Source organism: Numida meleagris, chromosome 11 (assembly GCF_002078875.1).
Source record: "Numida meleagris isolate 19003 breed g44 Domestic line chromosome 11, NumMel1.0, whole genome shotgun sequence".
Classification (NCBI taxonomy): Eukaryota; Metazoa; Chordata; class Aves; order Galliformes; family Numididae; genus Numida; species Numida meleagris.
In genome coordinates this window covers 12,513,150-12,530,030 of record NC_034419.1, presented here as the reverse complement: position 1 = coordinate 12,530,030, position 16,881 = coordinate 12,513,150, and the positions used below count along the sequence as shown (strand labels likewise).

Sequence of the window (16,881 nt, the reverse complement as noted above, 5' to 3'; positions counted from 1 at the left end):
AAACAAATATTTCTTTTTCTGCCCATTTCTATTAAGAAGAGAGAAATGGGAAAGAAATCCATCAAATGCCTGAAGGATAGGGTGGCTTCTCTTTTAAGACTTAAAATGCTAATGTTTTTCTGATTTGGGAGCTCTGTAATAATGTTACCATGGGCATGGCAGCTGCCGGAATGCGTTAGAGAGCAACCATTATTTTTATTCTTTGACTTTTTTTTCCTAAATTGTTTAGTACTAACCCTAATATGTTTTCTATGGAAAAGTGATTTCAGCATCTTGGGCTGGAGATGTCTAGATCTGTCCTTGTTTCCTGCCATCAGCTGTTGTCTTAAGAGATGTTTGTAGGTATGATCCTGTATCACTGTATTCGCTAGCATTCTTTTCCTTTCCAGTGGAGTGGTTTCCCTCCCCATGCCCTTGTTTTTGTTAGTCCTTATTTTGTTGTAGCTGGGCAGAAAGGGTAACTGTCCAATATATCCAATGGAAAGGATAGTTTCATAATTCACTAAGTTGGAGGTGAGACCTATATCTGTAGAAGGAGCTCTTCTTCAAATTATTAGCTGTAGGTGCGTAAGAACATCTGATTCAAGCCAAGGAGACAAAAGGTCAACTGTAGTTGTTCCATGTTCCCAGAAGCATCAGCTCTTGCAAGGCAATAGTTTTTGGTTTCATAATGCCAAGAATGAACTACTTAGTGGCTTTTCTGATCTTAGTTTTAAATTCTGGAAATTATGCTTTGTCATAGAGTCCATATTATTAAGTTCAGAAAAAAATCAGAGGCGGTATGTTTATCTTGGTTCCAAATTAATAATCATGTATTTAAGTAAATCCTCTATTCAGAGATATCTGCATTTCACCAAATGTTTTTTTACTCTACTCAAATGCAGTCTAACTTCTTATCTTTTTTTTTCTCTTGAAATTCTAAACTGCTGGGAAGCAATGTGAATAATTGATACCTTTTATTACTCATTGTTCATTGCTCTTGCATAAAGAAATAAAAGCTTATATAGTTTGCTCTCCTGTGTACTAAACTGGCTTTAGGCAAGCAAAAAATAGCGGTTATAGAGACTACCATTTCTGAGGAGGATTTTCATTTTCTGTAGCTTGATGGACCTGTGTTTCTAATTAAAAAGTCAACAAGCACTACCATAATAGCAGTAGAGCTCAGATGAAACATAGCCAGCCAAATCCATAACTTATGTAAAACCACTTTAATGAGTGAAATTACACCAGAGATTAATCTATCTTGATGTAAAATGAAAGTGCAAGGAAAAACAATGGCTGTTTCACTTTCCTTGGAAAAATACATGTTTTCCTTCTGTGGTGTTTTAAAGACGGTTAGGATTTAGATGTTACAGCCTTCCACGCTGGGACATATTTGAGGTTTGTATCTAACACAGAGTTGATGTTGGATGAAATCTAAAATAGGACACTGCAATTTCTTCTTTCAAATATATTCTCCCAAGATCTGAGTCCAGATGTGTTTGTGTAAGAAGACCAAGGAATTAGTTTCACAGGCCAGCTTGACATCTACTACAACCTGTTCAGTGAAGATTTTGCAGACTGCTGTCACAATATTGCTAATATATGTTAATTTTTTTCCATGGCACAAAGATACTCTAATGCTAGTAGGCTTTGTATTTTCGTGTGAGTAGTAGGATAAAAGTGAAGCTGTGTAGCCTTGGAAGTAGGATAAGGAGCTGGATGTCATATCTAAATGTCGTCTCCAGCTTTGTCACTGTTAAGACTTTTGCTGTGTTATTTATCCTTTTGTGCCGTGTCTAGTAAGAAAGGGATAATGGCACCTCTTTAGTATTGTAAAATGTTTTCAAGATGAGAAAAGCTTAATTATGTGGCCCTGTCACTTTCGTAAATGTTTTACTGGTAAACCTTGATTCTGAAAACAACTTCGATCTTTTGGGAGAGAACACTCCCAAATCTGTATCCTGCATGCAAACTTGGAACAGTTATACTTTGATGAGAGCCCTACTTTAAAAAGCATTGCTACCACAAGAGCAGAGGGTGATCTCCTAGCATTTCATCACAGTGAATTAGTGAATGCTTTAATTTTTTGTAATGCTTTTCAAGTATGTTCTTTAGTTATTTGTCTTTTCCCTCATATGCGTTGTTTAGATAAAATAGTTTTAGCAGAGGATAAAATAGAAGCAGAAAACATAAAAATATTTGAAGTGTTTCTCATGGTATGATGACTGCACCCAACATTAGCATAATTCCGTAAAATATTATTCCTAATTATTCCTAATGTTAATTGAACAAGTTTTTTTTTTTTTTTTTTACAAAAAAAGACATAGCCTCTACAAAATGATATCTTTATTTATTGGATAGTAATATTTGACTGTGAGGGAACAGGGAATGTAGTATAGTACTTCAGTATGTTCCCAAAGTGGTAAGAATTGAAAGCAAGAAAGTGTAATTTATTATTATTTTTATTGTAATTATTAAATACAACAGAATTTATGTGGTACTATTTTGGACAGCGTATCCTTTGAGTAACCTTTTCCATTTCATATTTCATGCTGCCAGCCTCAGTATTATAGCTTCCTTTTCATCTGGGCATTCTCAAACATTGGGCATGTGAGGCCTTGGACATCTCCAGAGCTGTCCCTACTAATTCGTTTTTCTCTTTTTCTGTTGCTGTAAAAATGGAATTGTGTCCAAATAAATAACGTTCTGTGAGCTTCAGTGTTGTACAGTATTTGTACTTCAACGCCTACAGACAGACTTTATTAGGATCAATAAGTAGAATAAAAAGCAGAACCTCATGAGTGATTTGTTTTGTAGAATAATAAAGTAAAACCCAAGTGCTCAACTACAATGCATTGACAGCAACGGGCACATGCACAGAAAGGAGAACCATCCAGTTTAATTAGAGAAGCACGATACTATCCTCATCACACAGTGAATATTCTCATGTTCTAGACTTTGCTGATTCACTCTTATCATGGGAGCACAATGCTGCCATCAAAGCTGCATTCCCTGACCTTCTTTCCAGAACATCTCAAGTTTGTTATTCTCTGTTAAGATATTTAGAAACTGAATTGAGCAATGCCATTTCATTATGAAATAAAATGATTGGAGTGAGGGCAAATGGTGATATTTTTAATGTTGTATATCACTTAATTCTTTGTTACAGTATACCAGCAATTGTATATGCTAAGTGGAATACTAATTACATTCTGCTTTTTCATATAACAGTGTAGTAGTTTTGTCAGCATTATTTATCTGCATAATGCACACAGCACAGAATACGGTATAGCAATAAAACCATCAATTTAATTTGCTATTAATGAATCTACAAAACAGAGCAATACTAGTATTTTCAGAACAAGTAGTTAAATCAAACATAATTTGCATATTATCCTATGTGGCTGCTGTATTTATTTGTTGATACAGGTTAGAAATTGTTTATGTGTGGAACATGTTCGTGTCAAACTGTCTGGATTTTGGCTGAGAAATCTGCTTTCTTCGGGAGCTTTCACTGAACTGGAGTGGTGGAGGTGTTTCAGGTTCATGTGTGAGTGGGTTTATTTGTTCTTTCTTTTTCTAATGGATAAGTAGTGAGAAGAAGATGGAAGAGAAAATGCGAGGCTGATTTTTCTCATGCACTAGAAACATTTTTTCATCCACTTTCTCGCTATAGAACAGATCAGGTTTGAAATATGGTGATTTATCAAAGCTCATTTCTCTTGTGTCTCCTTAAGAAGAATTTTGCTGTCATAAACGCACTGTGTTTCTGGCAGTGCAGCAATTCAGCAGTTTACTCATGTAGGATTGTTTTTATCCCTGCTTCTGTGGGAGAGGCAAATGGAAAATGGGTTCTGAAAACCCAAATATTCGGCAAATTTAACACGGGGCTTAATTATCCGGTCAGTGTGTGTGTGTTAGGAAAAGAAGCTAGATGGTATTTAAATGCACCCAGAAGACGAGCAGCAAAAAGCTCCCTCCCTCAGTTTCATCTTCATCTTAGTACACAATAAACCATGATAGAGAGGTGAGAATTATTCACTCCTGCCCAAGGCTTTGTTCTGCAAATGTAGCTGAGATCAGGTAATCGATATAATTGTTATTGTCAGATGTTATTGTGTTAAGAAAGAGTATCCCTGATTAGGTCTTCGTGGCAAAGGGAAAGGCTGAAGTTCAGATGTGTTTCTTGTAAACAAATGGTAAATCATTTCACTGAAATGTACTCTTGTCCCTGTTTCAGCAGACATCACTTCAATTATAATTTCAAAATTCCCATTGTTGTCATATTTCTATTAATCATAGTATCATTCCCTGCTGGTGCTCATCTGCAGTAAATATTAGTAAGGCTGTGAGAGCAACAAGGGAGTTTTCTTCTCATCTTTTACATTTAAGTGGCTCTTTATCTTACTATTTTAAAACTAGATTGTGTTGACAATAAATGGATAACCCAGATAATGACCTGCACAGAAGAATCCGAGCACCTAAACTGGCAGACTGCTTGCGTGCCTGTCTCTTTGTTGATAATTAAGTACTTGATTTCTGAAGTTTTATGTTATCTGCTGGGCTGCTTACATTTCTCTTTCCTCTGGACTGAACAGTTGCAGTCAGTAAGCCTTCAGTCTCTGCCTGTTCTGGCCTCAAAGGGGTAGCATTTCATGCTTGTGCTGTCGCTGTTCCTAGGGATACTGGAAATTTAGAATAAACTGATTACTTAACCGACCTGATGGGGAATTGCTCACAACAGTTTTCTCTTTTGATAGCTAGAAGAAGGGAGTAGAAATAAACCAACATAGGCTGGTAGTGAAAACAAGAAGAAAATTGTAGATAAAAAGCCAGAGTGCGTCAGTGTCCTCTCAAGGGACAAACCTCACTTACCTTAACTACTGCTACCCATACTTCAGCTGTTCTAAAATTGATTAACTTTTCTGATCTAAGGCTTTTTCTTTCCTTTTCTTTTTGCTTCAAAATATATTTTTGATTGGAAATCCTGAAGGTTATCAAACAGTGACCTGAAATACTGTGCTTTAGATTTTTGTAAGCTCTTAGATGAGTACTTACACCCATGTTTTGTTCAGAGTTATTGGACGTATACTGTCCATGTACATAATGCCTTACATCTATCAGGAAGAATATGCAGCAGTACAGGAAAGAACCATTAATATTAATATTCCTTTCCCTACAATCAGTCGTCAGTTGTTCCTGGACTTAGCTCCCTCTTAAAGAAGTTAGTAAGCAACAAAATCAGATATTGTGATTGTCTGCCTTCTTGCTCCTTGATCATTTACTGTTCATTTTTCTCCTTGTTTGTCATCTTGGAGGAGAGCTTCAATAGCTTGGCTACTTTAATTTTTCATCACATGAAAACATATATTTTAGACACTGAAAACAGTGCCCCTGCTTTGTTCTTGATTCATTCCAGTTCTAACATGTAATTGTGCTGAAATTGTACTTCACTTGACTCAGAATTTAGATAACTTGGCTGAAATTGCTTTATTTTTCTACCCAACTTCTTGTACTTCATTAAAAAAACAACAACAACAAAAAACTGTTGCTGTTGAAATCTGCACACTTTCTGTTGAGCCACATGAATGCACCAAATCTTTTTTGCTAAGATTTGAAAAGCCAGACACTTGGGGAAATCAGAGAGAAGGTACTGGCTGGTCAGCAGAAGATTTATCCAATTCCACCTCATAGTTAGGCTTAATAGTTTTCATGTCTGCTTCTCTGGAAACAGATGCTTCAATTTCTTTTTATCAGCTGTGGCTCTGGACTCAGAAGGTACATGTATTAACCAAGAAAATGAGATGTCTTCAGTTTACTAGTTTAATCTGGATTTTTTGTTTTAGTGTTTTCATGTATTTCTTCTGACAGAACTAACATCTCATTTTCGGTCTATGATGCGCCTTCTGCTTGGCCCAAATACTTATGGGAGTGCGTATGTGAGTGTCTGTTTGTGTATACATATGCCTGTAAATACATTATAGAAGATATAGTATACTACTCCAACTCTTCAAAGAAGGGACCAAGTAGGGAATCCTAATAGCTTGCCAAAAGTCATAATTAGTTTTTGTTGCCTTCAGCAAAGATTTGATTGTATCATTTTTTTCCTTTGCCTTTAGTTACTGTTTTTTTTTTTTCCTGAGGTGCCTGCATTTTGTTCAAAAAATAGTGGTAAGATTAACGTTTTGCAATGAAGGATTTATCTTGAAGGAAAAGCTCCCATCATAGGCAAGACACAGTGAAAAATCTGTAGTGAATCTAGATACTTGTGTTTATTTAAGAATAAATGACATTTCTTTGCTTATCGCACTCGTTCCCTGCTAGAATTATGCTCCTGTGGTCTTGACATCCCCTCCCAGCCAAGACGTCACTGTTGCTCAGGAGTCTGTGTCTTATCAACATTTACAATCAGTTCGCACTAGTTGCCATTAGGAAGTAGCACATTTCTAGTTGGCAGCTTACAAGTTCAATTTTGGACATTCACTCTACAAACGTATACACTCAATTATCTGTTGCCTTAGAGTGTTCACAGTGTAAGCTATTTTCTCCATATTTCACAAAAGCAAGCTAGCTTTGCTGATTTCATTGTCTTTGTTGTTGTTTTCTGTTCCTAGAAGTGCCTGTCTCGATGTGTTGTATTATTTTCCTAATTTTCAAGCAGACTGTAATGAAAGGAAAAACTGCTCCACCCATACTACCTGATGGCTTCTATGAAAAAATGATACAACACCTACACAGGTCTGTTTTGTGATCGGGCTATGGGTGAGATGGGAGGTTTGCATAATTTTAGCCTAGAGCTTGCATCAAAAGAGTGTTATCTACTCAGACCCAGGTTGCTTGTACAAGGTTGCTTGTACAATATTATTTTTTCACTTTGTGAATAAAACACTAATATTTCTATTTAAGAAAAGGGACACTTGAAGTGCTATCTTAGGACAACATAACCATGATATAACCTATATCTTACTACTTGATATTCTATCTTAGCATCTCATTAGCATTGCAAGCTTGTTTTGCACTTGGTTTCCCAGGAAATAGGAAGCTTAATGTTGAAAGACTTCAGGTCTAGCAGTTGTGTCCTCTGGAGAGCTTAGAAATTACTTTTTCTGGGGACTGGCTCCTTTCAAGGCCCGTGATATTGATACTGGGATAACTACTCAGACAAAACTTGCTTTTCCTTCAACAGACATCAAAGGCAATTTGGCCTAACTTACTTTTTTGAGGATTTGACTTGGAAATAGAGATGACCAACTTGAAATGTAAGAGCTTTTTCAGTGTCATCAGAGCTGTCCTGTATTAGTCCTTAAGAAATTAGACTTTGAAATATAAATTTAAAATGGACATACCAGGAATTAATATTAAACAGTTATTAACGGAAGTACTCCAATATCCAAATAGTCTGAAATTTCCACTTGGGCTGCTTGCAGTAAATCTGTGAGATTCAGCTGCAGTTTCAGAGAATGGATTTGACATTATAATGTGGATGAAAGTCACCAGTAAAAGTAAATGTTCTAGAATTCTTATAAATTTTTTAACTCTCTTAATTTTCCTAAGTGTTTTACCCTATAGGTTGAAATCTAGCATCCATAATGTCCTCTGAAAGTGTCTTTCTAGAGAATTCTGTTGCGTTTTTCCTTCAACCTCAGAAGCAGGCGGAATTTGTGAAATACAAGCAGGTTAATATTATTTTCCCACCATTCCAATCTGCTGCTTTTTTGTTTGCTTTCCCCCCCCCACACACAGAGGTGATATTTTACTTTTGCATTAATATGCATTTCACTGTGTGTGCAATTACTTTTTATGGAACTCAAGCCTACTACGCTGGCAGGAGTGTAACTTCTGAAAACAAAAATATGAGTGATGCAGTAGGTGACTCAATTCTGTTGTGGGGCTGAGCAGAAGTGTAAACCAAAGCTGTATTAGAAGCAAAAACATCTCATCCACTGTAAGAAACTGCTGAGCATCCATTCCTGTCTGAAATGGAAGCTTAAAAAGTTTGACTTGTAATGACTTTATACTGAAATCATAGTCTCAGGGAAATAAAGGAAGAAATCTGATTTATTTAGGGCAGAGTTTGGAGCTGCTGTTATAAAGTGCTTCCAATGGTTTAATATGGAATCCTCAGCCTGAAGAATTTGATTTCTTAAAAAACAAAACAAAAAAACCTCAAAAACCCTCAAACCAACAGCAAAACAACCCAGAAACACACAAAACAGACCAAAGCAACCCCCATCTCCTTCCCCCTCCCACCAAAAGATAGAACAAACAAAACAAGAAGCAAGCAAACAAAGAAAAAATAACAGTAAGCTTATAATCAAGATTGATTTCTTTCTTGTTTGGGAGTTTAGTATAAGAGAAATTGTTTATCGTGCAGGTAAATTCTGATTGGAGAATCTCAGGTCTGAAAATGATTCTCTGCAAGGAGTCAGTTCCTTCCCTTTCCTGGAACCACAGTTAGGTACTTCAGCAGTAACCACGTATCACAGAGCAGCTGATTTTTGACTTGGGTCCACAGTCAGAAGAGCATGGGCATCGGCTTTGTAGAAACTTTGAGTCAGCACGTATGACCTTATTTCCAGCAGCTAAATTTCATTAAAAGGTGGACAAATTGGATTCAATATTCTCCAAAAATTACTATCCAATACAAGTAGTTGTGCTTGCAAGTTATTATACACAACAGAGAGCTGTGTTTACTGCTTAAGTAATGACAATTTTAAAATAAATTGACTATTTGTGTTCTTGATTATTGTTTCTTGCATTAGGTGCTGCCAAGCGATCTGTCTCAGGTGTTGTCTTGTAAAATAAATGCTTTACTGTAATGTTCTACAAATAGTCATCAATTGACCGTGACACCACATGTTTATAGAATAAGAACCTTCCTATTTTGAAGTTAGTAACTTTTCCAGCTCAGAAAGCTTGATATGGCTGTGCGAGCAGCTGTGTGTTTTGAAGGATTTTGTTCTCACTGGGTGTACAGAGATGCAGTGGGATCTCCTCCTGGCTGGGAGTGTGGAGGTGTGGGGATAGAGGGTGGGTGGGTGTGGAGCAGGGAGTACCAACTACAGAGAGAAGTGGTGTAAATGCATGGAACTCTGCTTTGCAGTAGGTGAGGAGCTTGTTGGTAACTTACGGGTAAATAACTCACAATACAATGATCAGTAAAAGTAATTCTCCTTTACAGTGTTTTACTTTGTGTACTAAGAAATGGTAGTATATCAGTAGCTGTTCTTAAAGAACCTTTTGCCTTGCTCACTATGAGACTGGGGAGCTTGAAAGGAAGTATACCAATATATTATGAAGTATTTACATACAGTATTGAGCAATTTGCATACTAGAATTTAGAAGATTTATTTAAGGTATTACATATGACTTCCCTTGCCTTGATACTAAGTAATGAAGAAAAGGAAGTCAAATTTGTCTAGTGGCGGGTGTCCCTACCTGTAGCAGAGAGGTTGGAACTAGATGATCTTAAAGTTCCCTTCCAACCCATACCATTTTATGATTCTATGAAACAATAGAGATAGGATAATGCAGATGGGGTTATAAACAGGAGAGATGGCAACAGATAAATTAGAACAGCTGTGCTCCCTTGAAAGCTTTTTTTTTTTCTAATTGTATGTTGAAGGAGGCAAGTAAGGGTGCAGAGTGAAAATCTGATGGAAAGTGAATGAATAAATAACCTCATAGAAGACCAGATTCCTCTTTGAAATCCTGTTGTCTTGAACTGAGAGGAAGCATCTTTGTGGTTTATATGAGAGATGTGCTTTGCCTAGATTAGAAAAGAATCGTGTAAGACTAATGTTTTTCTTAAGAGCAGTGATGCATGACTCCTTAGGGATAATAGCTAAATTAGTTATTAGCTAAATAGTAGCTAATAGCTAAATAATGCTCTTTTTTTTTTTTTTTTAAATTTTGGCCAATGTTTTTAACATCAGTTGTACAAAAACCTTGAGCAACATTGTACCTTGAAAGAAAGGATATTTGATGTAGGTTAACTCACAGCACACGGAGTAGGAGAGTTGATTTGTGCTAACATGCAGTAATGGGGTTTGCTACATTGCAGGTAGATATGTAATTTGTGACAACCAATGTGGCAGTATTTTCCGATACGTAAACAGATGAGGAGGTAAAATTCACGCAATGCAAGTGGCAGGTCTAGTTGTCAGAAACATCACATAGGAACACTCAAGACCTCTAAATTGATAGCACACTGGTTGGTGATCAAGAGTGAACAAGTTATTAATCATTTTCTCAGAGCAAGATTCTAAATGTCCTCAGACGTAATTTGAGAAGGTAGGCCAAGGAGCTACACTTGTATTTTTCTAACTAGTTCTGAAGATGAGGGGAAGCAAAAAGTGGTGGGTTTTTTGTCTGTTTTTACCACTTTAAATGAAATTTTTAAAAAGATTAAATCCCTTATGTGCTTCTATGAGCAGAATGTAATTTTCAGAAGTGTTTAGTATCCAATAATTCTCATTAATGTTCATGCAACTATTTAAAAAAAAAAACTACAAAAAAAAGTCCCAGAGTACAGCAAGCTGGCAATATAATAGATTTTTTGCATGTTCTTTTCTAAAGAGATGTACTTATTTTATCAAAATAAGCAGAACAGAAGAATAAATAGAGTCACAGCTCTTAAAAGAAATAACAGGCCTGCCTGATAATAAAGAACTGTTCAAGAGCTGTTCATCCTTGGGAAACAATTTACCTCTGTCATCCAGCCAAGGTCAGTGGCGCATCCAGTTAATAGCTACATCAAAGACAGAGGCATAAATTAAGGCAATACTGTAACTTAGTTTGGGCAGAACATGAAAAAAGTTTGGAATTTGTAGGATCTCTCTCAACATTTTTGTTTCTTTGCATAATGTTTTGTGGCCTTTTTACGTGATAATTTTCACTGTTAATAATAATTATTTCACAAACTGCTATCAGGAGAGCCCAGGAAAACTGCATCTGGATTGTGTTCTGTTGTTCCCAAGGTGCTGTAGCCAGCAGATGAAGATCTGATGTTGTACGCAGAGTTGGTATGTTTGGCTTTTTAAGCCTGGAAGTAATCCCACTGAAGTTAATTTGACTGCTAATGGTTGCCACGAGTAAGAGAGGAAATCGTGTTTTCTGTCCTCAAAAGCAGATCATTTTCAGTTCCGGGAGCACGTACACGTGTGCATGTAGGCACATCCTGATGGTTTGACTCTAACAGCTAGTACTACCACAGCCAATGTTTATGCATACTTGAAGATGGTAATTTTATTTGTCTTAAATCCAAACATTGTTAAAGCCTCTAGTTGTGCTTGGCGTTAGCTGAGCAACGGAAAAGCTGATTACAAGGGAAGTTCTTTAGAAACTGACTGTAAACTTAAAGGATTTAAACGCTCCCTACTCTTTTTCTGCCCACTGCTCAGCAGACTGCTGAAAGCCCTTCCCACAGCTTTTCCAGAAGCTTGATTTATGCATGATGTAAGTATTTCTTCGTGCGGCTTTTGCTAACTTAAAGAAGTCTAACATTTGAACCTTCAGAATATACGCTACAGTGCTACAGTTAAGTTGGCAAACAACTGGCTGAGACAAGATAATATGATTTTGAAGCTGTTTGCTCCTGCTTACTTTAATAATAATAAAAAGTAGCAACAGAAAATCCAAAATAAGCCTGAATGATCTTCCAAGATGATACTGTTACCACATGAAAAACCTTGTTTCATATCACTTGGGACTATTGGGAATGCTCTTTCTGTCTGTAGGCTTTTAAAGAAGATAATAATCATGATGGCGTAATGTTTTGTTTTCTTCCACTTGCCTCTGTGCTTTCCCCTTCCCCACTGATTGCATCTTTTCAGATTGGAGACCGATTAGGGCAGAGGTTGTGCTGCTTTTTCTGTCTTTCCACGGGCACCAGTTCCAGCACTGAATGCAGGATCAATATTTGAAATAATGCTGAATTTACAGTGTAGGCGAGGGCTTCTTCCTGGGTGTAGAGCCTTCCAATTTATGTACAGTGAATTGCGGGGGATGAAGTTTTGTGTGTATTTTCTGGTTCCCAGAATACACAGCACTTTCTTGCAAATAGGTGGTTTGCAGAAGTTTTATAAACTTGTTGAAATTGAATGAGGTTTTATTTATTTATTTATTAAAATTACAGTGGATACGATATAGGAACAGGAAGGAAGTGTGGCTATGTTAATCAAAGTTGTCAGTTCTTGTCACTGGAGCACTTTTGGTATCAATTTTTAAAGGGTTTAATAAAACATGGGGTCTGTTTCTGTTCTTTGTAGTCATCTAGCTTCACTGAAGTTAAGGAAGTTACTTTTCATGTACACCACAGTAATGAGAAGAGAACTGTAGATTCTCTTCTGCTAAGGATCTGCATCAGCATCTGATAAGCTGTTATTTGTTTGTTTTCTCTACACTGAGAAATCTGAAGTAGGCAATGACCTCTACTTAAACTTGTGAGACACCGTTGGCAGATTTACTGGCTTGGGCGGTGGTCGTCTTTGATGTGAATTTGGGGGCAAATTCTTTGTTCTTGTATTTCTATGGATGAGATACAACTCCAATCTGATTTACTTGATTAAGGACTGAGAGGATAATTTAGTCTCTTGGTTTTATTACATATTCTCCTTTTGTCATTCTCTACATGCATATTAAAACAAAGCAAGACTGCTTGATTTTTCATGAGGCTAGGAAATAATGCAGTGCCATACTTTCAAACCGCTTAAGTTTCTGTTCTGTGCTGAATGCATAGGTAGTTCTGCTGGGTTTCTGAGAGCAGTCCTTCGTGGGGTACACTTAGTGTAATTAAGACAACCATGTTGGGCTTGGGAAGGAAGCAAGAATATCTCACTGAATTGAAATGGAAATGAGGAGAGTGCACATCAGCCAGCTCAGGCTATCTGATTGCTGTAACTACACTAGGGAAGGGAACTCAGCTGTTATCATGGATGAAAAGGAAAACTTGTTTTGCTGTGGTTCTGTTAGGGAAGATGTTGAATACAGTCACTTCTGTTAAAATTAGTGCTGACAACTTTTCAGGAAGAAATAGAAAAGTGTTTACGAGAAACATTTTAAAACTAATTAGAATGGAAAGCATTTTCTAGGTCTGACACAGAAAAGTGGTCTGCTGAACTTTTTTTTTTTCCTTTTCCCATTTATCAAAGAGATTTTTTCATCATACTGTGCATCTGTAGCCTTCAGAACAAATTCTGGCAAGAGCACTCAGCGTCACCATGAGAAAGAGCCTTAGATATTTCCCCAGGATAGAAAAAAGCCAATCCCTATCAATTCCCATTTCTTGGACAGAATGATGCCTTTAACACTCTATAATGAAAGTTTTTATATGTGAGAGGGATTACCAACATCAGTCTGTATTGTTCTTTGATGTGCCCCAGAAATATTGCAGCAGAAGTTAATAAAGAATAAATTGTAGGAACTGAGTGGCCCCACCAGCAGTTTGTCTGGTCATCCTCAGTCGATTTGTATCAGGGTGAGTTCCCTCATACAGAGGAGCTGTTGAGTTTCTATGTGATTTTGTGTTGTTTTCTTTCTTTTTTTAAAAAAAAATTGTGTTAGTCTCATGTATATTGGTGATTTTTTTGTTTTACATCCATGATCACTGTTTCACAATATAAGGGTATGAAGTAAACCAGTAACCAAGCTGTATCAGGTACCTCCATCCACTGGAAACAAACCTTCTCCATCCTTCAGATGCAACAGGATGGTTGGCATGGTGGCTGCTTTTCTGAGAGCCTCTGAACTGTTAATTATACAAAAATCACTAGGTCTAAACCTTTAGGTAGCAGCCAATACCAGTCTCCAGGGGTATTTGCCTGAGGTTTGAGCAGATGCAAGGAAGCCAAGGTGTGCATCTCAGTGCACATAATTCCTCTACCCACAGAATTATGTATCTATGAATACATATATTTTAAAAAAAAGTGTCATGTGTTGTGAGTGTTGCTGTAGTCAGTCTGTATCCCCTACGCATTAGGATAAATACACAGATCAGTAATTTTCCTGATTTACTTATAAACAGCAACAACAACCCAAATAAACAAAAAACAAGAAAATAGAGCACAAAAACAAACAAGCAAACAAAACCCACCAAAAACCAAACACACCTGGCAGATGTATGTGTAAATGATGCCATGAATGGGGGATTGCTGCCTTTGACAGCTGGCCTCCAGTGGAGGTCTGGATGCAAAGCTCAGGTCTGATACAGTTAAATTTTAAAATATTTTAAGTCCTTGATTAGGAATGTATGCTCTCCATTAGAAAACATTATACCTTCCTAATTCTTAGTAACGTGGAAATAGAAATTAGAGCTCACTCTTAAGCTTTTCCTAATGTTTTGGCTCCTGCTTTGTGATAGATAAAGTCAAGTTTCAAGCCTTGCCTAAAGCACTGCTGATCTGTTTGTTCTTCATCTCTTTGCCTGCTTCCAGGAGGCCAGATGATGGCTATGAGCCTGATAGGTTTCTGGGTTGTTTCTTTCCTTGCTTCTGAATCTGTAAGGAATACAGAGCCTCCTGCCAAGAGTTCTTTTTGTGCTCTGTCCTGTAGTAAAAAGTAAGCTGCGTTTTAACAAGACTTCAGTTCAAACACAAAGATGTACCCTGAGTAGAAGTATTTGTACAACAGTGTGATCATTATAATGGTTCTCTTTAGGCAAAGTGAGACATTTTAACAAGGTCTTTTCATATTCAAAACTCTGGGATGATTAGAATGAGAGCATAATAATGTTCAATTTTAAACTCTAAAGAAATATTTTAGGAGGTTTTTGTTGCTTTTTCCAGTGCATGTATGTGTTGTTAGGAGTCACTAATCTTTTCCTATTTCACAACTAAATGCAGAGAACACATTTATTGCTGCTCTCCGAAGACCTCGCACTTACTTTCACTAAAGTGGTATTTGGCATTAGCCACAACATCTTTTACTCTTCAGCCTCTGCTTTTAAGTCCATCTCTTAAAGCTGGATTAGACTGCAAGTTCTTCTTCTTTTTTTTCAGAGTTTATGCTGAAGTTGCTGCCTAGCATTCCTGATTTGGCTAGGACCTTAATTTTGCTGTAATTCCACATCCTAATGAAAGGAGTGTAAAGAAAGTGGAGGTGGGAGGCCAGGGGAGTATATGAGTGTATAAGAAACATCACTTTGCTCTGCAGAGAGAGACAGCATAATGTATGGTGGTGGTAGTGGCAGCCAAATCTCTGGGAAATTTAGAAGGACTGTATTTTGTGGATTTTGTTGGGAATCTGATCTTGAAAAAGACCACTGGAGATGAAAGGCCACTGCTGCATGAGCTAGTTCATAGAACTCTCCAAGGCTTAATTAATTTTTCTGGTACTGATGGTGAGTAAGCGTACCCAGCAGTAATTTGGTAGCTGGTGAGTTGATGGCATTCCAGACAATGCAGACGGTTAACCATCTGCCTGATTTAGTTCCACTTGAACATACTTTGCCCAGTTAAAAAAAAAGAATAATAATGTTGGAAGAAGAGACTGAAGAGAGAAAGCCAAACTTCTGCTTTCTTATTTACAAAACAACATAGTTATTTTTAAGTACTGTTTGCATTATAATCAGCCTTCTAAAATTAGTTTTATACCTGATTGCAAATAAAGACATGTAAAATTACCAACGACCAACCTTTCAGCAGTCATCCTAAGCTCTTTAAGTTATATTTTCAAGGTAAATATAAAGTACTGCTTTTCTCCTTGTGGTGGCAGACTTTTTTGGGAGTGAGAGAAGAGGCTACATAGCAAATTTTTTAAAAAGTGCAGGGATAATGTTGATTAATGTGAGTTATTATGGAAGTACTGGCCTAGCATTCATAACAGAATCAAAGGTGTAACAGAAATTAAACTTGCATTTAATTTTAATTACAAATTATCTCATTTAATCATAGTACCCTACCATACGTGCCTGCCCAATGATCATTAACGTGCTATTAAAAACACCAAAATATTGGTGTACTTGGCATATACAGCAGAGATTGCTTAAAAGCACTGTTTCCCTAGCCTGGCTTCCACAGTCATGGGACAAGGCCAAACAACTTCCCCAGATTAATTCACAGTTGAATTATATCTTTCAGAAGGGCATCTTAACTTGATTTGTTAAAAATTGCTCTTCATAGAAAATCTACTGCTCTTAGTAATTCATTCAAGTGATAAATTGATTCAAGAAAGAGGAAAAAAAAAAGAAGGAAAAAACCAAAACATGCTTAATTTCTAATCTGATCTTTTTAATAGTCCTCCGTCTTTTTATGCTTATGTCTTTATAAATTTTGAAGACCTGTATTAGGAAATGTATGCAGCTTGTAGCTGCTTTTACCCTCAAGTCACTCCTCCAGCTTTCCTTCAATAAGCAGGATATCTGGAGTTCTGTGGCCTTTTGCAAGGTAATGTTTTCTAATTGATTGGTTGTATTTGTTTTTTCCCCAAATGTTTTCCAACATATCCACCTGATTAAAAAAATTATAAATCCGGCAGTGGGGCACTATTCCAGCTGTTGCTGTAGCAGAGCCAAGTTCAGAAAACAGTTTAACATCCATTTCTTTGCTTGAGATTTCCCTGGGTGTACAGACAGTGTTGTTGTTGACCTTTGCTGCAACATCTGTGTGATTAATTCTCCTGACTGTCACTTCTAAGCTACTGATTCTCTGTGTAGTTTCCCAGTATCTAAATACAACAACATACCTCTTCTAAGCTTGATATCGAGCCCAGTCTGTATGCCTCTTGCTCAGCCATCCCAGTGGATCTATTTTCTTGCTTACTGCCGATGTCCTCCTGTGCTTCAGAGTGTTCTTCAGTCTGTTATGTGCAAACTTTATCTGCAATGATTTAAAGTTTATTTCAGATCACCAGTAATGTTAATATGGGGTTAAGAGCCAAATTCTGAAGTGTTTAGCTAAAACC

The 16,881-nt window shown here is 37.0% G+C and overlaps 1 protein-coding gene across 10 annotated transcripts in view; it reads left to right on the top strand.

The window, feature by feature from the left end:
* Positions 1 to 16,881, top strand: part of FHIT (fragile histidine triad) — a 542,632-nt gene that overhangs the window by 104,594 nt on the left and 421,157 nt on the right. For 2 of the 10 annotated variants that reach the window (XR_002442357.1, XR_002442355.1), the window contains exon 4: positions 3,412 to 3,532. The exons of 7 other annotated variants lie outside the window; for them this stretch is intronic. The gene's annotated coding sequence lies outside the window, so the exon portion shown is untranslated. Of the gene's footprint in view, positions 1 to 3,411; positions 3,533 to 6,701; positions 6,721 to 16,881 lie in introns of those variants that run through there. One more of the 10 variants, XR_002442356.1, reaches the window with a different exon arrangement.